The 24933-nt window shown below is 39.6% G+C and overlaps 1 protein-coding gene across 1 annotated transcript in view; it reads right to left on the bottom strand.

Annotated features, from left to right (window-relative positions):
• Positions 1-24933, bottom strand: part of AOPEP (aminopeptidase O (putative)) — a 207130-nt gene that overhangs the window by 141556 nt on the left and 40641 nt on the right. The window lies entirely within an intron of this gene.

The following is a 24933-nucleotide window of genomic DNA, read 5'->3' as shown; positions in this document are numbered from 1 at the left end:
TCCTCCTGTTCCTGGAATCCTGCCAACTGATAATCCCTGGACGCAGTATCCAGAAGAAGGCAGCAGCATCGAGGCAGAGATCGTCCCACGCCAGGAGAACAAAAGGTTAGAGAAACCTGTTTACCCCGGAGACTGGGAAGATTTATCATCTCCCCTCGAGCCAGGAAGATTCCAGCCCCACAGAGTCCACAGGCAGAACCCCTGAAGTCTGGACACTGGGCACAGGCTGTGACACAGCCCTGGGAGGTTGATTAATAATTAATAGCAAGACTTATAAGTAAGCTTTAATTCCTCTGTAATATAAGTTACCTCTGCCTTAGAGCACACAACGTTTCAGGCCCTCTGCTGGGCAAACAGAATAAGTTCCTAAGCGGCACTAAGCCAAAGGGAAACCTCTCTCTGTTTATAGTTTAATGTTTTGCCAGTTATTAACCACATCCCTGTATATATTCTGTCCTAATTGTTTTCATAACCTTGCACAAGAACTAAGTTTTGATACACAGTGGTTGGGGGTGGCAAGAGTTCATAAATATTAATTTTAATGGATTATATTTTTATATAAAAATTATATAGCCTCAAATTAATTCACACTTCCACCAAATAGGTGTAGGCACTAAGAACTCCCTCTGCAACAGCCACTTTCTGCCAGGACCCTTGGTTGTAAGCAAGGTGTGTAACACCCCCCCCCCAAATCATGTATCCCTGGGGCAAGCCCATGTGATCCCCATATTTGGGAGAGTCCAGGCAAAGAGACTCCTGCCTATTATGGTAAGGTTTGGCTAACTGCCAACCTGATTGGTCACTCTGATGGCCGAAGGGCACATTAATCTCAGCCCACAGTCCATAAAGAGGGATGCACAGGTGCACCACGTGTCACTGGTGGGCAGAGAAATCAGACTGAAATTCTGACAAGTAGTTATTTATTATTCAACCATCAAACAGCTATTATGTGTAAGAAGTAACTTTACCCAAAATCTTATACTTTTCAATTTAAAAGACAGATTGATTTCAATAAAAGCATTTCTATATAGGTTGGGATAGTAAAAGATGTACAGGTGTGAATATAGGCAGCAAATACTTATTAATTAAATTATCAAAGCTGGGAATAAGAAAGAAGCATGATGAGAAGAAACCATTATCCAAAAGCAGTAAGAGCCATGTATAGTAAAGCACATGTGCTTGTTAAAACTTAAGCTAAAGAGATGCCATTTCATGATAAGGACTGATCACTTCTGCAAATGTACAGGACAGAGAACAACTTTCATGGTAGGCACAAGTAAGGTGAGTCAATGTTTACTGAACAGCTGCTTTACACAAGGGATAACAACCCTGTCTGTACCTATGCTGCTTTGGACTCAAGTGCTGTAAACAGAAACTGAGGGAATAGAATGTTACGAATTACTGCTCTGCCACTGGAACACCTACACTGAACTACAAGTTACTGCTGTTCCCAATTCCTGTTTTGCTGTAAGGCAGTTTCTTCTGTCCTACAGATATTATGTATGTTAATAACTCAAAAGTTACACAATTTTTTATGTTAAGTAAATCTACAAAAAAGTAGCAGAATTAAGCCCTTGCAGGCAATTAACAGGGCACGAGCCAAGACTGCTGTCTGCAGACTATTCCTGCACTGGCCCTTAGCATCCATAATCTGCATTTCAACTGTTTTCCCAACTCTAGCCAGTTAGAAAGGAAATAAAGCAGAATGGTAATACCATCAAGAACACAAATCTTTTAAGTCTAGCCTTTCAAGAATTGTGGGATTTGACACGATCTTCAGACAGGTATTATTTGTCAGCATTCCAAAGAACTTCCCCACTTGCCCTACCCTCCGATTAGACATGTTAAAGTGCTCACAATTTTCTTGCAACCAGCTGAATGTCTGGAACTGAGATTATAAAATACAATACATGCTTAAACAGAAGCACATACTATACAAATATCTCCTTATTAAAAACAAACAACCAAACAAACCCCACACCAAAGCAAAAACAATCCGGCAAAGCACTTTAATACATTTTAGTTAGTTTGTATTTTAAGAATTAATGTAAGAAATCAAAGCACTAATAGAGGAATCAAGTCAGAAAACAAAGCGGATAAAAGTCCTGCAACTCCCCAGATCCTTGCCAAAAGCAATTCTGATTAAAAGGAGGGAGGGAGAGTGGGACAGAGGCAGAGAGGGAAGATAGCATAGAAGAAGAAGTCCTAGCATATGATGAGGGTTTTATAATAAAGCCTCTGATAAGAATAAACAAAGCACTGGGGGCCTTACTTTGGTCAGTTGTAAGTAAATAATCTATAACTGTGGTGTTATGTACAAAGAGAAAACGCAGAAATGGACCAAGTAAACAACATTCCAGACAGTGCCGCCAGCATTCAGGCCTTTTGGCTAAGAAAAACAAAAGTAACTTCCTATTTTGTAAATAGGCTTATCAGAGAAATGTGCATTTTAAATTTACTGTAAATAAATATAGAATAAAAGTAAAGATTGTATTTCCTGGTTTTACAGTTACATAAATAATAGAAATGCCACATTTGGACAGTCTTCTTCTTTAGAGAAGGACTATGAATCACTTCAGTGAGAAAAATATATCTGAGTTAAATTTGGGATAAAGAATGCAACTTCCCATAAGGCCAAAAATAAGATTATGTATCACAGCAGAATTAGATTTTAGAGTCTAACAACAAACAGCAACTTCCTTTCCAGAGAATGCCTTGAATATTCCGTTTGGGTTTGTTCTCCCTTGCAAGCAGCTGCATCTCCAATTCAGAGCCTTACACAGCAACAGATATCACTACAGACCAGTCCAAAGTTCCCATTTATCTTCAGAGTAGTTTCATCAAAGACCAAATATGTTTCTGGAGTATGTCCTGCACCTATTAGTTTGGGGAGAAGTTTGATTCTACATGTTAGTTTAAAATATGGATTCTCTACTGCTAGCACATGTTTGAACTCCAGAAGCTCTGCCACTTCTTGCTGATACTAAATACATCTACAGTTTTTCACACTATCTAGAATGTGCAATGTTATTCATTGCTACCAGCGTTGCTCCTAAAGCACTCAATAATTCAAGAAAGTGTCTATATGAAAAATAATCAAAACAATAATGAAATTATTGCAACTGCTAATTTCCACCCCCACCCCCCAGCAGAATAGGAATTTGGCCTTTCTACCATCCATTTGATTTACCAGGAACAAATTGTAAGGTGAGTTATCCATTGCTTTCATTGGCATTGAAAAGGAAATAAATCCATTCCCATACCAGCAACAGCAAAGGTGATTGACCTCAGCAGCTATATCAATACCTGACGAGTAACTTTCAGAATATAAATGCCTCTGGCTGATACCATTTCAAGTCCAGCCGAAGCTTCTAATGCAGGTCAGGACAGGCTAGACGTGGTAAAGAAGATGAGGAACCTCTCCCAAATGACAGAAAAAAAAAAAACCCCACCAGTCTTTCCCAGGAAGCTGGACAAGTTCCCAGTGGCTCTTGGAGAAAAAAGAAGATAATGACTTGTATTCAACAAGTATACACTTGGTTACAATTTTTAATCAAAAAGTTATGATTCTATCCAGAAGCATGCTCTCTTCACTTAGATCTTCATGTCACTTGTCTGAAAAACGGAGCAAGTTCCTTTGTCCTGTTAAGCCACAATAAAGGGAAACAAATCTCACTTCTGTAACCACGGCATCAATGCACATGAACAAAAAACTAAGCCCCAAAAGTAAGGAAACTTTTGGTATGAAAGGCTGAAGGATCCTGATGTTCCAGTTACTCAAATCCACTCCTGAAGATGTTCTTAATAAATGATTTCTTTAACCACTAAACGGTTTGCTGTGAGTCCCAGAGCTCTGACAGTAATCTGACCAGTCAAGAGGCCAAACCTCTTAAAGTAACTTTGCAAAACTTATTCTCCAGCCTCATGGCTTTGATGCAGGCACTACTTTGCCCACAAGCAGCAGCCATATGCTGTCTTTGGCTGCTCACACATGATCAAATGAAACACATAGTGAAAACTCTAGACAAATGGATATGCAAGAACTAAAGTGCACATTTAAGCTGGGACCATGAAGCTCACGTCTAACAGACTTGTTCCATTCCTTTTGAAGTAGAAACCTTTTCCTTCTAACACACAGGAATTTGCAGATACAATTTTTTCTTACGTATTTATTGAATATTCATTGAAATAACAGAGCAAAGACCATATCAGCTGGAAAAAAATTATGCTTTTGGAGTAAAAACTAGCACTTAACTCCTTATTACAGATGAAAGTTATATACTAAATATTTTTCATGTTTCTGTAGTTCTTCACAAATTGCTTGGTCAGTTATTATACTTCTGGAAACATGTAGAAAGTAGCAAGGAAAATATCACTAAAAACATTTTCATAGAAACACATTAGAATTGAGAGATACCTTTAAAGATCATTGGAATTTGAGAAAATTTGATGATTAAATGACAGCTCATTACATGTATAGTTTGTGCAATCTCTCATCAGTTACCTTCAATCTAGAGTGATACAATGAACAATACTAGCATATTGTCTGCAATGTTTCCATCAGACTTTCAAGGTTAGATCAATTTGTCTTTTAGGATACTTGTGCTACCAAAATGCACACAACAGGACACGAAACATCCACTCACCTCTACAATTTCAGGCATTCTGCTGTTTGTTACAGTCCAGTACAGAGAAAGCTACAGACACAATCTTTTTAATCTCCTAGGTTTACAGTGTACCAGAAAATCAAATATACATGTAGGTGCAGTTCCTGAGAGATGGAGCTAATTCTAGAGAGAAGAATACTCTGAGCATTGTTCCAGAAAAAAAGAAAACTTTGTAATGTTTTCCCTTCCTGCAATCACAGCGACCATCACAGTTACAGTTGAACTAACTTTTTACTGCATAAATCAGGCAATAATAGAGTAGGTAATAATGAAAGAATACCAACTCCTGTGTGTTAGAATCACAGAATGCTACAGTTTGGAAGGAACCTCCAGAGACTGAGTCCAACACCTCTACAAAGCAGGACCACTTAGGGCAGGTCACAGAGGCATCCCTCCAGGCAGATTTTTAAGACCTCTAGAGAAAAATACTCCAGAACTTCTCTAGGCAGCCTGCTCCAGGGCTCCATCACACTCACAACAACAAAGTCTTTTTCTCATACTGAGATGAAATTTCATGCGATTGAGTTTATGGCCACTGGTCCTTGTCCTATCACTGGGTAACACTGACAGGGACTGGCTTCATCTTCCTGACGGTCACTATTCAGATGTTTGTAGACACTGATAAAGTCCCTTCTCAGTTCAGTTTTTTTCTTCTACAGACAAAAAAGCCCCAGGTTTCTCATCTTAAGAGAGATGTTCCAGTTCTTCACAGAGAGAGTGATTTCCCATTGGAATGGGCTGCTCAGGGAGGTGGTGGAGGCACCGTCCCTGGGGGTCTTCAAGAAAAGCCTGGATGAGGCACTTAGTGCCATGGTCTAGTTGATTGGATAGGGCAGGGTGACGGGTTGGACTGGATGATCTTGGAGGTCTCTTCCAACCTGGCTGATTCTATGATTCTATGATTCCTTAATCACCCTTCTGGCCTTTTGTTGAACTCTCTCCAGTAGTTCCATGTCCCTTTTGAACTGGGTAGCCCAGAACTATATGCAATATTTCAGCTGTTGTTTAACTAGGGCTGAGTAGAAAGGCAGAAGAGCCTCAACCGACCTGCTGGTCACATTTTTTTAAATGCACCCATGTATATTTGCCTTCTTGGCCACCAGGGCACATTACTGTTGTGATGGTTTGGGCTCTTACCCACCCCCCCACACTTTTGAAATTGCCCCAGCTAACTCAGACGGGCTCCAGGAATATAAATGAAGCAATTTATTTACAAGCAGCACAATATACAAGCAGCTATTTACAATATATACAGTTATATACAGAAATATACAAAGGATAAACAATACAGAAGCACAACTCCCCTCCCAGAAACCTGAGTCCCCAGGAGGGGCTCTCAAACCACCCCAACACCTTCCCTTGCCCTCTCAACCTTACCCCAGTTCTCAGAAAGAAGAGAGGTGCAGCCAAGAGGTTAGGGAGCAGGGTTAGTGGCAGCAAGGTTAATGAGATGCAGCTTCATCAAAGCCCAGAAGCAAAGTGAGAGACAAAAATGGAGAATGCTATCAAAAGTGTTCTTCTTCTTCTTCCCAGAATTCTCAGCATGACTGTGAGAGAAGGAGACACAATTGTTTTCATTTCACTGCCCACTATCTAGTTCTTTTACCAAAACATTTTAGCTTGCTTCAAACTAGCACAACTGTCCCATGGATAACATACTGTTGTACAGGACTCCAGAGTCATCCTCTGTGGAGCTATTCTCCAGCAGGTTATTCCTTAACCTGTACTGGTGCATTTCTTCCCAGATACAAGACTCTACACTTAGCCTTGTTGAACTTCAGTAGGTTCATCTTTGCCCAGCTGTCCAGTCTGTCCAAGTCTCAGTGAGTAGCAGCACAACTTTATGGTGTGTCAGCAACTCCCCCAGTTTTATATCATCAGCAAACTTGCTGAGAATACTTGCTGTCTCTTCATCTAGGTCATTGATGAATATGTTTAACAAGACTGGATGCAGCACTGACTCCTGGGGAACACCACTAGCTATGGGTCTCCAACTGGACTCTGCCCTGTTGACCATGACCCTCTGGGCTCTGTTGTTTAGCCAGTTGTCTCGATCCACCTCAACATCCACTCTTCTAAGCCACACTTCCTCAGCTGAGGACGTTATGGGAGACAGTGTCAAAAGCCTTACTAAAGTCAAGGAACACAACATCCACTGCTCTCCCTGCATATACCCATTCAGTCACACCATTGTAGAAGGCCACAAGGCTAGTCAAACATGACTTTCCCTTGGCAAATCCATGTGCCTAGAGATGATCTCCAGAACGAGCTCCTCCATCACCTTTCCAGGAATGGAGGAGAGGCTGACTAGTCTGTAGTTTCCTGGGTCCACTTTCTTACCCTTTTTGAAGATTGGAATGACAGTGGCTTTCTTCTAGACCTCAGGCACTTCTCCCGTTCCCCGTGATCTGGAGAGTGGTAAAGCAACAGCATTAGCCATCTCTCAGCACTTGTGGGTGTATCTCATTGGGCCCTCATGAATTTATGAATGTTCAACTTACTCCACTGATCTCAAACCCAATCCTCACTGACCAATGAAGAGTCCTTCTTCCAGGCTTTCGTTCTTACTTCCAGAATCTGGGATTCCTGGGAGGTGGTGATAGCAGTAAAGATCGAAACAAAGAAGGCACTCAGTAACTCTGCCTTCTTTGCATTTTCTGTTAACAGGATTCCTTTCTCATTCAGCAGTGGGCCTACAAATTTCCAATCCTTCCTTTTGCCACTGATGTATTTGAAGAAGCTCTTCTTGGTGTCCTTTAGTTCCTTTGCCAGAGTTAATTTCAAGTGGGCCTTCTTGCCATTTCTGGTTGCATCTCTACATACCTTGACTGCATTCCTATAGTTCTCCCAAGTTATCAGTTCCTTTTCCCACATACTGTGAACTTTCCTTTTCCACATGACTTTCTCATTAGTTCTTTACTCATCCATGCAGGCCTCCTAACTGCTCTACTTGACTTTTCTCTCAAAGGAATGTACCTATCTTGAGCTTGGAGGAAGAGATGTTTCAGTATTAACCACCACTCCTAACTGCCCTTCCATCTATAGTTTTGGCCCACAGAATTCCTCCAAGTCTTTGGAGGGGATGAACTTACCCTTGCCTGCTCCTTACTCATGTAATACTATGATGGTAAGACTACACATGTCATGTTCACTACAGCCAAGGGTACTCCACAGCCTTTATGTCCCCGTCTTGCTTGTTACTACAAGGTCCAGCAGCACACCTCACCGCTCCAAAGTACTCCAAATTCCTTCCTTCTCCCCCTCCTCCACACCTATTTGAATGGGAGAAGGTGGCACGAAAACTGCTTTCTCCTCCCCCCTCCCTGCAGACTTGAGAGAGGCACAGCAAAAGGCACTTTCCTGCACTTAGGCTGACCCGTAAGGAAGCCCATGCTGGAATCGGGCTGGTGTTTGGCTAGGTTTTTGCACACAGTATAAAATGGTAAATGGACTTTGTCTAGAAAAGCTTAAATAGAGCAAGGGAGAATGGGAAGAGGTTCTTGCCTTGAGAGTTCCCTTGATTGACCTTGATTGGAAACACCGAGGTGAACTGTTCTTAGCTCGGTGGGCCCATGACCCATCTGGACATCAAGGCAGAGATGGAACATACCAATGGGCTCGCGATAGGTCAATTGTCTGGTCCATGGACACTGTCACTCAGGTAATATATGACTGTGACATTTGTGCTGCAATTAAGCAGGCTAAGCAAATCAAGCCCTTATGGTATGGTGAGAGGTGGTCAAAGTACAAGTATGGTGAAGCCTGGCAGATTGACTACATCACTTTACCTCGATCTCGTTCTGGCAAGCAGCATGTGCTGACGATGGTAGAGGCCAGCACCAGATGGCTGGAAACTTGGAGAGACAGATCATGTGGAGACATGGAACTCCAGAGAGAACTGAATGAGACAATAGCACTTATTTCAAGAACAATCTTGTGAAAAATTGGGCCAAAGAGCATGATATTGAGTGGATCTACCACATACCCTACTATGCTCCAGCTTCAGGGAAGGCTGAATGCTAAAACATTTTGCTGAAAACCACCCTAACCTAACCACCTAAACCACCCATGGACCATGGAACTCTGAAAAACCAGGATAAGCACTTAGCACAAGCAACCTGGTTGGTAAATAGTAGGAGTTCAGTAAACAGAGCAGGACCTGCACAATCAGATTTGGTACCAACAGTAGATGGTGATAAAGTTCCTGTTGTACATGAAAAGAATCTGCTAGGAAAAACTGTTTGGGTATTTTCTCCTTCAGGCAAAGGGAAACCTGTCCAAGGGGTGGTGTCTGCTGAGGGCCCTGGTCACACATACTGGGTAATGCAGGAGAATGGTGAAATTCCACAGAGAAATATAACTTTATCTGCGAGAGTTTAAATTCAGAGTGTATAATACAAACTGTTAGGAGTTTTCTGTTCTAGGTACTCCATGGAGTCTATTAAGACAGAATCTGTGAGGGAATCTACAGTACACAAGCATGAACACAGTGTCACCTGGGAGCTCCTGTTCTCATCTGTGAGGAGACAAACTGCTGTTTTCTGAGCTTTTGAATTACCTACATTCGAGATTGCTGGAACAAAGTCTGAACTGAACTTGTAATATTTATTGTTGTAAATACTGGTTTAGATTAGACAGGTAGTTCTCAGCAAAACACTGAGTGATATAGAGGGGTGGACTGTGCTGGTTTGAGGATAATATTTACTGAGAGAAATTAAATCCTTAGGTCTGAGGAAAAAAAACAACCAACAAAACAAAAGCCCCCAGGAATCTATATTGCTCAGTTTTCTGCTGAGAAACACAACTAGTCAAAATATAGATAAGACAGGCACTTCACACACACATTGCTCAGCTCTCACTTCTGGCTGAGCCTTCTTTCTGGTGGTTTGCTCTCTGTGGCTGACTCTGCCTTTAACTCTTTAATCCATGTAACCTCTTTTCTTCCTCTAACCTCGTCCTCCTTTTATTGACATCTCATCTCAGATCTCCAGATTTATCATGTGAGATATATGTGACTTGCTCTGATTACTTCTGAAGGGAGGGAAAGAGGGAAGAGGAAGGAGGTCTGGGTCAGGAGCCTTCCTGGAGATTTTGATTGTTTCTGGGAGGGGTACTGTGTTTCTGTGTTACTTTTAATTTGCATATATCTGTATATATTTCTGTATCTATATGCTTGTATATTGTGCTAAGCTGTAAATATAGCTTCATTCTAAATTTCCAGCTTGGCTTAGCCTAGTCTGGGTGATTCCATAAAAGTGGGGAGTGGGAAATACCCAAACTGTCACATCTTGATAATAAAATAGTTCTATTTTTATAATTCCTGACTTAGCCACATTAATTCCCTGCTTCCATGACACTCGCCTTGCTGGCTCCACCACTCGCATCAGAAAGTTATCATCAATACACTGCAGGAACCTTCTGGATTTTGTGTGCCTAGCTGTGTAGTCTTTCCAGCAAATATCTGGGTGACTTAGGTCACCTGTAAGCAAGAAGGCATGTGATCTTGAGGCTATTTCCAGATGTTTTCAGAACTCTTTGTCTATTTCTTCCTCCTGGTCTGGCAGTCTATAGTAAACACCTAGGACAATATCTCCCATTTTATCCTGCCTCTTGATTCTTACCCATAAACTTTCAACAGGTTCTTCACCCCACCTTGGACAAAGCTTATGCACATAAAGAGCAACACCACTGCCTCACTTGCCTGGTCTATCTTTACTAAATAATACATAGCTGTCCATGACAACATTCCAGTCAGGAGAACTATCCCACCATGTCTCAGTAGCTGCAATGATATCATGGCCCTGTGACCAAACACAGAGGTTCAGTTCTTTCTGCTTGTTGCCCATGCTGCATGTACTTTGGATGGATTGATGATCCCGCCACTGGTTTGGAGGGAGAAGCCCTAATTCCTTTCTGACCATTCTGAGACACTTCCATGGCTAATAACCTTATCAACAAGCCTAGTGCGTCTGTTGCTACATGCATCCTTCACCTCAACTGAGATGTCAGACTGAGAGAACAAGCCAGTGCACCAACCCACAAACACTGGTATGCTGTGTCCAGGCAAGCCTGGTTTCATCCCAGAATCACACAGAATCACAGAATTAACCAGGTTGGAAAAGACCTCTAGGATTATCGATTCCAACCTATCACCTAACCCTTCTAATTAACTAAACCCTACTCCCCTTTGAACTAGTTTAAAGCTCTTCCTACAAGTCCTATAAGAAAAGGTGGTGGTATCAACCAACTGGGTAAAGCAATTTAGTGTGTAAATTTTAAATTTCAGTTAAGCACTAAATTAGTGGTCTGGATATCGGAGCAGCAGCTGCTCCATGAACAGGCACACAATCACATTAGTATTGCTTATTTTGCTGCGCCAAACCAGAATAGTCAGGATGTGGATAAACAAGGGTGAAAGCTTCTCAAGAAAAATTCTCTTCATTATTGTTCAACACCAGAACTGGTACTTAGCATAAAACTGAAGGAATTATACAGTGAAAGGAAAAAGATATCATAAGCCTGAGCTCAAATGGCTACTGCAGAAACAATCTGGTTTATTACAACTCTTAATAGTTCTCATTATGTCCACTCCCATATTACACAAAATGAACAGCCTTCAAGAAAACAAAACATCTGCACAGTATAGTATTTATCATGTGCAACTGTGACATACACCACTTTCCTATGTCTCTGGACTTGAAAGTCAGATACTTATTTGATTTGTCCAGACATTATTCACAGAGGGAATTTGATACGTTTTCTTCAGACACCAAAATAGTTCTGGAAACATATGATGAGCAAAACCAAACTAAACCACACTGAGAACATAACAAAAGTTTGTATAGCTAGGAGTTCACACTTTGCTACTGAAAAAGGACTGATCATACCGACCTGAACAAAAAAATACAGGTTTGGTGTGCTTCAAAGAATAAAGGAGTTGATGTAATCCAAGGCAATATAGAATCAGCCTAAAGGAAACCTGTGTCAACCCAAATAATTCCCTGTAATTCAGTTCTCCTGAATGTATGTTCACAAATGGAAAAGACATGTTATATCCTTTCATGTTTTATCCTGTATATATTTGCATTCATTTCCTCAAAATTACAGTCATAACTTTCTCTGAAACTTTTATGTAAGTAAAAGGCCAAAAGTATTAAAAAACAGAATCTCCATTATCTTTAGATTATTTTTTAATGATAAAAACATTGATAAAAGTAAAGAGCAAACCAAACTACTGAAATTCTATTTTTCTTTTAAAATTAGATCTAGATCAGTAAGGACTAACTGCATAGAGGGTGATATTGTTTTTTAACTTCTTTGAATACCATAGGACCATCAATGCTAAAAGTATGATTCATATTTACTACTTCTATCTTAGAGGATCTCAAATATAAAATGCAGAGCTGTACCTGCTAAAACAAGATGTCTCCTACTCCCAGTGTTGGACAACTGAATAGTTGTCCAACACGGGGTGTAGGAAATATTTTTGAGGGTTTTGGTTTTTGCATATTTTTGACAAAAGTGTGACCTATTCTTTTCTAATTTCTTCCTTTCCTGATCTGTTTTGAAGTTCCGATATTCTTCTGGGATTTTACTACTCTGTTCTCCATCATCCAAGTAAAATATACATTGTTAACACTGTGGACTGGAATTATTAATTCCACAGGACCACTACAAGAATTTCTGTATAACCAACTCTTGAACACAGGGATGCATCACAAAATAAGGAATCTGTTAATAATGTAACTAATTTATTTAAACAATGCTGTCTCATCCTCTCTCTAGACAACATAAAGCACACACACTGACAGTGCTATGACAAAAAAAATCTTTAACTGAAGTTTTACAAAGATTCATGATAAAAATTTAACTGTGGCTTATAACTGCGGCTTATAACTGCTTCAGGTTCTACCTGCTTCAAATGTTCTGACTTGGGATGCGAACAAAGAATGAAAGAAGAAACACTGTATTTTACATGTGGAGTTCAGTCTGATGTCTGGGGACCAAGTATGGCACCTGAGATAACCCAACTATGTAGCAATCTAGAGTTAAACTAGGTGAACTAGGCAGGTGCAGGCACAGCAATAATTAGAGGTGACAAAATAAACCAGCAGTCGATCTAAGAGGGCTGTAGAGTTGAGAAGTTATCAATCAGTTGACTTCTTGTGCCCCTGGGATGCCTAACGGTTTTAAAGAGGAACTTGTAGGGCATGAATCATTTTCAGATCTCTCCAGATTTTCTTTCTTAATGTCTTATGTAAGTCCAACAACACCTATATTTGGAAACTTCCATACTCCCAGGACTTGTGACAGCAGCAGTCTGCTTATTGTACACTGCAAATTGCATAATGAGAAAAGAATTAAAGAAAAAGAAGTTAGGCTATTATCCATGTGGAAACAGTTAATGCCAAATTATAATCATAGAATCATAGAATCAACCAGGCGGGAAGAGACCTCCAAGATCATCCAGTCCAACCTATCACCCAGCCCTAACCAGTCAACTAGATGTGGAATGTCTCCATTAAGTCCAAATGCCCACGAGACAGTTTTAGCCATTCCGTCTCATTTCAGACTGATTCATAACATTACAACAAAAAAATTAACCTTAAGCACGTGCTGAAATTTAAAAAAAAAAAAAAAAAGAAAAGAAAATAGCAATGGATAGACATCATCATCATAATTGGTTATTTTAGTTAACTACATATATATTTCTTTAAATAAAAGAGTAATGGAAACACACAGCTACAGGTACTCACACCTCTCATTTTGTATAAATGGCTTAGTGGTTTGTTGTTTTGGTTTTTTTTTTTTTAACATTTCCTTCTAAAATTCCAAAGGGAAAAATAAAAAAGGAATGTCTTGATTTATATTAGAAATACACATATAATTTGTTTCAGAGCCTTTTCAAACTATTCTTGCTAAAAAAGATTAACATGGAGAGTCTCTCACAACATTCCTCAGTTCGAGTCTAAATAATGACATTTGGCACTGATGGATGATACTACCTGATCATAGATGGACTTAATTATTTGTAGCTTCCCATCATTGTTACTACTGGAAGACCTGGATTTCCTTTTACTACATCATGAAGATTCCTGCAGATATTAACACATATGACGGTAAAAGTGCAAATAGCCAATTATGAGATATAGTCAGGCAGAAAGAGCAAAATACATGTATTTCTCCACATTCAGAGAAAATGTGCTAAAGTTAAGTGTATATACATTAGTGGTCTCAAAACATGACATGGGTAAGACAATAAACAGGAAAGAATAATATTTCTCCATATTTAATATATAGAAGACTTTTATTGACACCTACTAGAACAAAACAATGACAAACAACAACAATGTCAAACCAACAAGAAAAGAAAAGGAAAACAGATTACCAACATGAAAAAAAAAAAAGGGAGAAAGAGGCTCTTTGTTCTTCGAGTATTCAGGACTCTTCTCAGTATAAAGTCTTGTGGTATCACTGTTCTAAAAGTAGCAAGGAAATGAATTCTACTTGAAGGCAGAAGTGGTTCTTTGTTTCTACATGAATTACGGTTATAGTACCACAGTATCACCAAGGTTAGAAGAGACCTCATAGATCATCAAGTTCCACCCTTTACCACAGAGCTCAAGGCTAGACCATGGCACCAAGTGCCACATCCAATCCTGCCTTGAACAGCCCCAGGGACAGCGACTCCACCACCTCCCCGGGCAGCCCATTCCAGTAGCCAATGACTCTCTCAGTGAAGAACTTTCTCCTCACCTCAAGCTGAAATTTCCCCTGGCACAGCCTGAGGCTGTGTCCTCTCGTTCTGGTGCTGGCCACCTGAGAGAAGACAGCAACCTCCTCCTGGCTACAACCACCCTTCAGGTAGTTGTAGACAGCAATAAGGTCACCCCTGAGCCTCCTCTTCTCCAGGCTAAACAATCCCAGCTCCCTCAGCCTCTCCTCATAGGGCTGTGCTCAAGGCCTCTCACCAGCCTCGTCGCCCTTCTCTGGACACGCTCAAGCATCTCAGTTTCCTTCCTAAACTGGGGGGCCCAGAACTGAACACAGTACTCAAGGTGTGGTCTAACCAGTGCAGAGTACAGGGGCAGAATGACCTCCCTGCTCCTGGTGACCACACCATTCCTGATGCAGGCCAGGATGCCACTGGCTCTCTTGGCCACCTGGGCACATTGCTGGCTCATGTTCAGGCGGGTATCAATCAGCACCCCCAGATCCCTCTCTGTCTGGCTGCTCTCCAGCCACTCCGACCCCAGCCTGTATCTCTGCATGGGGTTGTTGTGGCCAAAGTGCAGCACCCTGCACTTGGAGCTACTGAACACCAAGCCAAGCTCAAGAAATGTGCTTGTTTTTAAGCACTCCTATCACAAATACTTCACCTGCAGACAGAGAAAATTCCACATATATCTTGGAATTAGTCAGGCAATCCCAAACATTATTGGAGGAGCAAGAGCTACAAATTCCTGAATATTTCTAAGGGAAAACAAATAAAAAGGTACAGTTCAAAGTTTCTTTTAAAAATATTAAAACTTCTAAAATGATAGCAAGAGGCACAGATCTAATTATTTTACACTTTCAGTCCATATTGAATACACTCTTGCTTCTTGTGCCAACTACAAACGTGGGAGCAAACAATGAATTGAGATAATGATACGGTTTGCATGTGATCTGATTTTTGCCCATTTGTAGTATCACCCACTGTTCTTGTTTTTAAGAACTGAGACTTATTTTTCTAAAGCATTTCATTTTACTTAAAAGAATGTCTATTCTGATTTTCAGCATCCCTGCTAGAAGGAATTGTTTCTGCTATGTCTTTATCCCCTATATATACAAATGCTACAGAACCGCACATTCATCTTATAAACAGTTTAGGCAACAGAAGTTCAAATAAGCAGTCTTGCTGCCAACTACTACCTGTTTTTACTAAATATGCCATCTTGAAACTGTATGTAAAACAATATAAAATGCATGCCTTGGTTTTACTGAATGATGATCCTGTGCTTTTTGTTACATTGACCTAACGAGATATATGCTGTTAGAAAAAAATAATAGAACATAGAAGGACACATAATGGCTTCAAAATTATTCTCTTAGTTTATTCTCTGCAGCAGCTACACAAGCCTTCTTTTTTATGTCCATCAGTCAATAAGATATCTGTTGTGCTTCTGCACAAAGAACAAAGATGCCTTTACAATTCTCAAAAGTCTGTAGGCCAAGCCATTCATGTTGTCAAACTCCCTTAAACTCTTTTCAGCAAATAATGAAATCCATCAGTGATAAATGTCAACATACTAATTTGTTAAACACAAAACAAAGGCAATATTCAGAAGAGGTGCCTGATTTCATGTTATGTCAGCCCTTCAATGTGTAACAACTTTATGGCAGTCCACAGATCAGAACAGCATTATAATTACTAAAACCAGAACAATCTACTCTCCCTGCAATAAATGCTTTATAGTTCAGTGAAACTGTAAACAAAATCTTTTGGCAACATCAAACCCTTTGCAATGCATTCATTGTCCTCCTTTTTGGAAGATTATTTCCAAGTAAAATTTTACACACAAACATAGATTTTCTTTCACACACAATCACATTTATTGTGTTGGTGGAAAAAATTACATTAAATGACATCATAATCAGTTGATAGAAGAGCTTCAGTGTGCCTGAGAATTACTTTATCTACTATAGAGGACATCCAGCTATAATTGTGGAACCATATAGCAAAGAGACGGTTTAGCTGGAAATAGCTGTCATGCATGTGAATTGCTTTATTCGTTGTACAGAAACAGTGAGCTTTTATTACTGAATCACATAGCAAGGGACAGCTTAACTGGAAATAGCTAGCATAACTGAGAGCTGTGTTAATGTGCCTTAGTACTACGTATCACCTACTAATGAACTTTTAGCCTCTTGCATCTTCTACCAGTTTACCTTTTCGTACATCTCCAAATTTGTTTCAGTTCATCATAATGACAAAATAAATATTTTGCCAGTTGTTTAGGGCACCTCCACAGAATGCATTTACCTACACCTTTCAAAAACAGCCAAAAGAATGAAACATCATTATGTTCTAGAAACACCTACTGCATCCAACTTTTCTTCTGAAGATTTCCAACAGTGCCTTGATAACTCTTACTCCGTAAATTCAACAAATAAACCTTGAAAACAGAACATGTAGTTTTATTTTGGTTGCCTATGAATTGTCTTCAAGATGACTAACAAAGCTATTCAGAATAGCATCATAGCTTTAACTCAGCACCTACAACTACCAAGCTGACAAACATGTGAAAACTGTCTTTCTCACAGTGAATTCCTGGGTGTTTATTTGAGAAAACAGCTCTCTATACAAGGTCTAGTTGACTGGGTAGGGCTGGGGGATAGGTTGGACTGGATGACCTTGGAGGTCTCTTCCCACCTGGTTGATTCTATCATTCTATGAAATGAGGAAGAGTATTTCAGCAAATTCACTGTACTGGCCCCTCACACTTCAAAACACTACCTTAACTTTCACCTTCAAAGCCACTTTTGAAGCAATTTTAAAGATGCTTGGAATTCTAAAGTTATGCTATCATTATAAGGAAATTAAATTTTCTAAGTATCAATGCAGCCTCATATCACAAATGAGACAGATTATCAAACAAGTATAACTTCACCACTTCATTTCAACATTTAAAACTAGACTTAGAAGTCAAAATTATCACAAATTTATAATACAAAACACACATCTCTTCCTTAAGCAGAGACATAATTTATGCAATACTGTGTCAGTCATTGTAAGCCAGATGCCTGCCATTGAGCAGAAAATGGACTGGCCTTTAAACTGAAAGGAATGAAACTATCTATTTCCTTCATGGGACCACTGAAAATCTGAAAACTACCCCAGAAAATTGAGCAAGCAAATCTCCATGCAAATGTTTCATATTCTGAAACTCAGATATCTCAACTGATTTTCACCAAGTCCATCACAGACCTAACTCCCTCACAGAGAAAGGAAACACACAGCATCCTTCTTGCCTCCTTGGAAGCACTCTCAGCAGTCTACTTGTCCTGATATTCCTAAGGATATGTTCCTCCAACTTCAACTCTTAGTCTGTACCACATGATTCCTACTAGCTCCAAACCAAAAACAAAACAGCCATGAACTGGTGGGAAGCATATGTATGTGCAAATTTGCATGCCAGCACTCAGACACTCAGATGGCAATGTTTCACACATCAGCCTTTGGAAAAATGGACAATAATGTTTCACATTCCTGGTCAAATACAATGATCCTCAACTCAGTAAGTGGTAACTCTTACAGGATAAGCCATAATATTTTAACAATACAAAATTCTGCAGCTCTGCAGTTTCTGGTTTTTTGGGTTTTGTTTTGTTTTGGTTTGTTTGGTTGGTTGGTTTGGGTTTTTTGTGGGGGCATTTTGGGGTTTTGTTTGTTTGTCTTTTAAAGAAACTATTTGAAACTATCAAATTAACAGAAATTAACTCAAGGCAGCTCACTGGCACTTTATAAGAATTATGGTGTCATTGTGGAAGTCTTTATGGTCTCAAAGGGCTTTCAAGCCTAATGAGTCAAAACTAAGCAATTTCCCTGATCATCAGAGTGAGAGGAGAGGGAATACTTTCATACCATGGTACTTTGGTAGCAACACTTTTATACCTCCTTTTTAAAGCAATAAAAACTGCTACACAAAAGCAAGGCAAGGGGCAGCACAAGACTTTCCAAACTATATTTCACATTTATACTCCATGCAAAAATTTACCCCCTGTGTCAGTGACTGACAGCAGGCCCCCAATATGCACACAGAAAGACTATCCACATCCTGAACTAAACCAGGATGTTCTAAACTGATCTAAATGAAGAAGATTTGCCCATTGACCAATAACTCTCATTAAGAGTTAGTTATTCAGTAAGGATGTGCTTCTTACAAATCAAAGCTGTATCCAGCAACGATTCCATTGAATTAGGAGGATCAGTTAAAAAAATAAAATCAGTAGAAGACTTTAAAAGAAAGCAAGCATTCTTTTGCAACAACGGAATCAGATAATGCATCAGGATTTTTGTTGTTTCTTCCTCTGAGCATCACCTCTAGTTGAAACTCAGCCAACTCCTCCTCATATAAGCCTATAAATCAAACCAACAGTGGGAACGCAGAGCCCGCACTACTGAGTATGGCAAGGAGGAGGTAGTTATCTTAAGCATACTGACAGGATGGAAGCACAGACCATGTCAAACACTCCCCCACTGGGCCCACATGAATACTACACAAAGAAACTGCCAGAAGAGATCTTTGCAAAGCACATTACAAAACAGACCTCAGAAATAACGATCACACAAAAATCTTAATCTCTGGAATCTTATAAAGAAGCATATGCAACTACTGCACAGAATTTCATTAAAGGCTTCTGGTGCAGCACACTGCTCTCAGCAATTAGCACCATGAAAAGAATACCCTAAATCATCTTTACTTGCAACATCCTCACCTAACAAATGCTCCAGGTCATGCTCAATTTAAATATTGTGTGGTAGGAAACAATCTGGTGCTGCCCTTTGCCAAAGCTGTTTCAAAGTGTCTTACTGACTTGTGAATGGAGAGAATCATAAATCAGACAGAATTTTTTTTCCAAGAGCACAATCACACAGAGTCTGTGGATTCTGACTTGTCCAGACATGTTCCCTTGTTCCCCTTCCTTCTGTGCTAGGGGAAGCAACCACAGGAAAGAAAAACAAAAGCCCTGGCTTTACCTAATATGGTCAAGCTTGGAAAAGTACCATTCTGATTGGCAAATCTATGTCCAAAGGCCCATTAGTCTAGAGCTGTATTGATAAAAAGAGATGAGCAGGTAGCACAGCATGCTCTGCTGACTCGTTGCATCCTGAACTGCCTGGAAACTCCACTGCCTCAAGTTTACCAGGAACTGGTTCTAAATGCCTGCATGCAATTGGCCTGCATAGCCAGCATGACATCGTGCCAAGACCGCAGATTGCATTCCATCCTGCCTGCCCCTCTGCAAGGCTTCTGCTGAACTGAGAATCAAGAGGAACCAGGTCACAGACTATGCTAGACTCCCAGCTTCTTGAGAAAAGAGCCTGGGAAAAGTCCAAAGCCTCTAGCGGCTTTGAAACTACCAACAGCAACCCCTCCACGTGCTTTGGATACTGTTTGATACTATTTTGTGAGTGAATACTTAAAGCCTCTTGTAATTCACTAATTGCCTTCTGCCACAAGCAGAAAGGTGCTTCCTGCATCCATCTAGTGGATAGGTGTTATAATTAACTGCAAGCAGCATACTGACTGTAAGAACTTTCTCTTGCAGTATAATGTTTGCATTTGCTAGTTATTTCTTAAAATGTCCTAGTTTTGTCTGTTCCCTATGTGTATAAATATCCAAACCATGCATTTCAAACCTTGAAAGTAAGTTTTCTGGCAAGATTCATTGTTAATAGACAGTTTTCACTGTTATTAACAACCTTTGTCTGGATGTCAAAATTAACACAGATTATTAATTTTGCATAATTTGTAACACCTGGACAGCAGTATAGATACTGTAGTCATCCAGAGCAAACATGTTAGGTAACTCCTGTATTGTCAGTCTAGTACTTAACCAATTTGGGTCTTCCCCAAAGGTGAAAAGCCTGAGGTGCCAGAAAGAAATTAAAATAACAAAAATTGGTAGTGTAGTCTCATGACACAAACTTGCACACAAGATGAAAAATCTTGGTCCTACACTTCGTATCAAATACAAAGAGCAATAAAGTTCTTCCATCCACACTTTTCTCAATTCATTTAGAAATGTGAATATCTGTAGGTAAACATATCAGATTTTAAGTCAGCCCCCTTATTTCTTTGGCAAGGTTTTCAGTAATACAGTTTCACACCTGTTAACACAAGCAGATAATTTGGACCACAATGGCCACATGTTGAAAAACACTTTATATCAAACCAAACAACAATGTAAAATCTCTTTATCTTTTAGAGTTTTAACTTATTGCACGTGTCCAGCTATCAGAAGCACTGATACCTTTGGAAGAACTAAGTGACCAACTGGTTTAACCCTGACTAAAAAACACAGTGCACACATAATGTACTCTTTTCCACTGTGCGTGCAATATTAGTGATAACTAAGTTGACAGTACATGCAAAAAGATATACACAAGTAGGCAGATTTCATATTTCAAAACATAAACTCATTTTTAACCAACACAGAAAGGCACAAAACTGACAATTTAAAAAAAAAATCACAAGGCAAAATACCTTAGAAATAGAGAAAACAGAATGCTAAAACGATGTGACAAAGTGGCTAGCTATGATTTATAATGCATCTCACATTCCCATCAGTTCAACAACAGAAAAAGAAAAGATCCATGTGATAACAGCTTATAAACAGGAAGGATTTATTTGTGTATCATTTGGAATGGTAAAAGCAAAACCCAATCAGAATGAAAAGAAACTGGTAGAATTAAAAAAAAAGAGAGAGAGAGAGAGAGAGAGCTTAATGTGATAACATTAATTTTTCAATATATGGTATTGTATCATTATCTTCAAACCAAGATTACAGCACAACAATATTACATCCAAATCTGGATAACTCATGCTCGACTACATTCGATTACGCAGATGATACAAAGTAGAAGGCAGGTTTGCTAGCACATCAATTTTAATTTATCTTCTAGCCAAAGGAAAGTTAAAATTACAAACTGCTTTGGGATGATTACAGATCAATGTATCTCCTTTTTGTAAGTGCCAAGATCAACATCTTAAGAATGTCTTGCATTTTTAGATACACAATAGTAGATCAAATATCTAAAACTATGTGTATGCTTTTAGTCATTCCACCCATGTCTCTACGTTCAGGTATTTCTTTGGCTCTTACAATCTTAGTATCTAAGCACTGATCTGTACCTTGTATAGTTAAAAAAAGAAACAAGTATGCACTCCAGATATGAAGCATACCTCCCATTCACGTCAGCAGGAATTCCATGAAGAATACCTTACATCTGAACACAAACCAGAAATCTTTAAAGACAACACCATGAGGACTATGGAAATCTCAGAGAAGCAGTTATCCTTCCTCCCTTTCGTGAGCTTGTGGTGCCCATTACCATCACTAACATTTAGACAGGTGTTTCAAAAGAGCAGAATGTATCATAACAAATAAAAAGTTTTTTTAGTCTGCTACAGTTATTTCCCAGCAGGGTACAAAGCAAGGGTAGTGATATGAGGGAGGGCTGAGCATTTTCTGAGAAACAGTGAGCACATTCAACTCCTAACGGAAGAGAGTGGTCAGGCCTCAGACAGATATTCAGGCAGCAACAGTTTAAAAAACTACCAAATGTATTACTCATGATGTGAAGAATAAGACCTGTGCAGAATGCTGACTTTTCCAGGAGACTGAGAAGTTATAGCAACTCTGAGGCAACCTATGGGAGTAGACAGAATGACGGTTGAATGTTGGTAGGTAGAGAAAAAGGCAGAGCACCACACAAAAATGTCCTGACCTGTAGATATGTCAGTAGTTCTCTTTACTACTATGCAGCTGTAAGACTTTTGTGCCATTTTTAGTATGTACAATATTAATTTCACTTAAAATTAGTATTTGTTAAAATTCATTCTAAGTGGCAGTAAATCACATAGAAAACAACACAAAGTAGATTGCTCATAATACTTTGGCTCCCGCCGCATTTTAGTCTACTATGACTATAATGTGATTTATGTGTGACATTAATTTTAAGTAGAGAGAAAATGCAACTGATGCAGTTTGATACCCTCATCTGGATTATCTCACAGAACTGACAGCTCTGTTCTTTTCTGCTTTCAAGGTAGTCACTACTGGAAGGGTATTTATGTTTTGATACATTCAGCATTTGTGTTGATCAGTATACAGTTTTACATAAGAATTCAGAATTTGTCCATTTTAGATCAAATTATTACAACCACTCACATGAAGATGATCAGAGGGCTGGAGCACCTCTCCTATGAGGACAGGCTATGACAGTTTGGGCTCTTCAGCCTGGAGAAGAGAAGGCTTTGTGGAGACCTTATAGTGGCATTCCAGTATCTGAAGGGTATCTACAGGAAGGCTGGGGAGGGACTATTTACAAGGTCTCATAATGACAGGATGAAGGGTAATGGGTTTAAACTGGAAGAGGTGAGATTCATACTAGATGTTAGGAAAGCATTCTTTACAGTGAGGGTGGTGAGACACTGGAACAGGTTGCCCAAGGAGGTTGTGGATGCTCCCTCCTTGGAGATATTCAAGGCCAGGCTGGACGAGGCCTTGAGTGACCCATTCTAGTGGGAGGTCTCCCTGCCTACGGTGAGGGGCTGGAACTGGATGATCTTTGAGATTCCTTCCAATCTAATCCATTTTATGATTTTGTAAGTATAAGCTTGTAAACAAATGCAGTTGTTACAAAGTAAGAACAAATTCCCTTCTTTGCCTTCACAAATGGCAATATTTAAGACAATGAAGAGAAAGACAGAACTGAAAGAGCAATCAACTTTGAGACGGAGAAAAATGTTAATTATACCTGATTTACCCTGCTTAAATATGTATTAATCAGCTATTTAGAATGCAAATATAATTAACTTGTCGTGTCATGTAGAGGTTAAAGTTCCAATGCCGAGAAATGTTTTTAAGAATAAAGCATTTGGTTGTTCAATTCTTTCTAAAAATACCACCTATACTCTGTCCATAGTGTCAAACAACTAAAAAATATCTATCAGAAAAGGAAAAGCCTTATCTTTTGCATCAATTAAAGTGTTATTGCTGCTAGTAATCACTGGATAAGTTATCTCAATAGAACAAGGGGACACAGTCTCGAGTTGTGCCGGGGGGAAGTACAGGCTGGATGTTAGGAGGAAGTTCTTCACAGAGAGAGTGATTGGCATTGGAATGGGCTGCCCAGGGAGGTGGTGGAGTCACCATCCCTGGAGGTGCTCAAGAGAAGACTGAGTGAGGCACTTAGTGCCATGGTCTAGTTGACTGGATAGGGCTGGGTGCTAGGTTTGAGTGGATGATCTTGGAGGTCTCTTCCAACCTGGTTGATTCTATGATGATTATATGATTCTATGATCTCTACATTTCTAGCCCTCTTTCTACAAAATGTTGCCATCCACTATCCCAGATTTTAATTGGATACACAGCTGCTTTTTATTAAAAGAGTACTTATGTTGTGCAACCAAATGCTAATTTATCATTAAACAACAATTTACCATTAGAGTCACTTTCTAGAGTTCTTGTTCTATTACTGCTTGTTGTTTTATGCACTGCAACACAAATAGTAAGATTTGGATCAATATGTCCTAATATCTTGGATTAGCTTTTGCGGCACTTCTCAAGCAAATATTAATGAAACACTAAAAAGACAGTGCTAGCACAATAAAAATATTATGTTACTGGAAAAGAAAAAACTATTAAAATACACAGGATTTTCAACTTACTATTGCCAGAATAGGAATAAAGATGCAATGTCCACTGCACTGTTAAAACATGCCTTTTTTCCTGTGTTTCGATAACTGAAAAAAACCCACCCATGTGTAGACCATATAATTTAAAATTTCCCAGTTTTGTTAAGTTCTAAAGCAAAACTAATCAACAAACACAAATCATAAAATAAAAGCAGACAGCTATAGGACTTGCTACCTCAGAATATTTCAGCAGTTTGTACATGTTTGAGTAAACAATTCCTGAAAATACACATTATAGAATCATAGAATGGTTTGGGATGGAAGAGGCAGGCCTTCAAAGGTCATCTAGTTCAGCCCCCCTGCAGTAAGCATGGATGTCCCCAACTAGATCAGATTGCCCAGCACCCTCTCAAGCCTGATCTTGAATAGCTCCAAGGATGGGGCCTCAACCACCTCTCTAGGCAACCCATTCGAGTGTTCCTCCACCTCCATAGTAAAGAACTTGTTCATAACATCTAACCTAAATCTATTCTTCTGTAATTTAAAACCATTGCCCCTTGTCCTGTTGCTACAGGTCTTTGTAAAAAGTTCCTTTAAAACCATTTCATAGGCCCCCTTCAGGTACTGGAAGACCACTATTAGGTCTCCCTGGAGTCTTCTCCAGGCTAAACAACTCCATCTTCCCTCAGCCTGTTCTCATAGGAGGGGTGCTCTAGCCTCTTGATATTTTTTTTTTTGGCTCTTCTCTGGACCCACTCCATCAGGTCCATGTCCTTCTTGTGTTTAGGACACCAGAGCTGAACACAGTACTGTAGGTGAGGTCTTAGCAGAGCAAAGTGGAAGAATCATCTCTCTTG

Source organism: Pogoniulus pusillus, chromosome Z (assembly GCF_015220805.1).
Source record: "Pogoniulus pusillus isolate bPogPus1 chromosome Z, bPogPus1.pri, whole genome shotgun sequence".
In the NCBI taxonomy this organism is placed as follows: Eukaryota; Metazoa; Chordata; class Aves; order Piciformes; family Lybiidae; genus Pogoniulus; species Pogoniulus pusillus.
The sequence above is the reverse complement of the archived record's forward strand: the minus strand, read 5'-3'. Positions and strand labels throughout refer to the sequence as shown.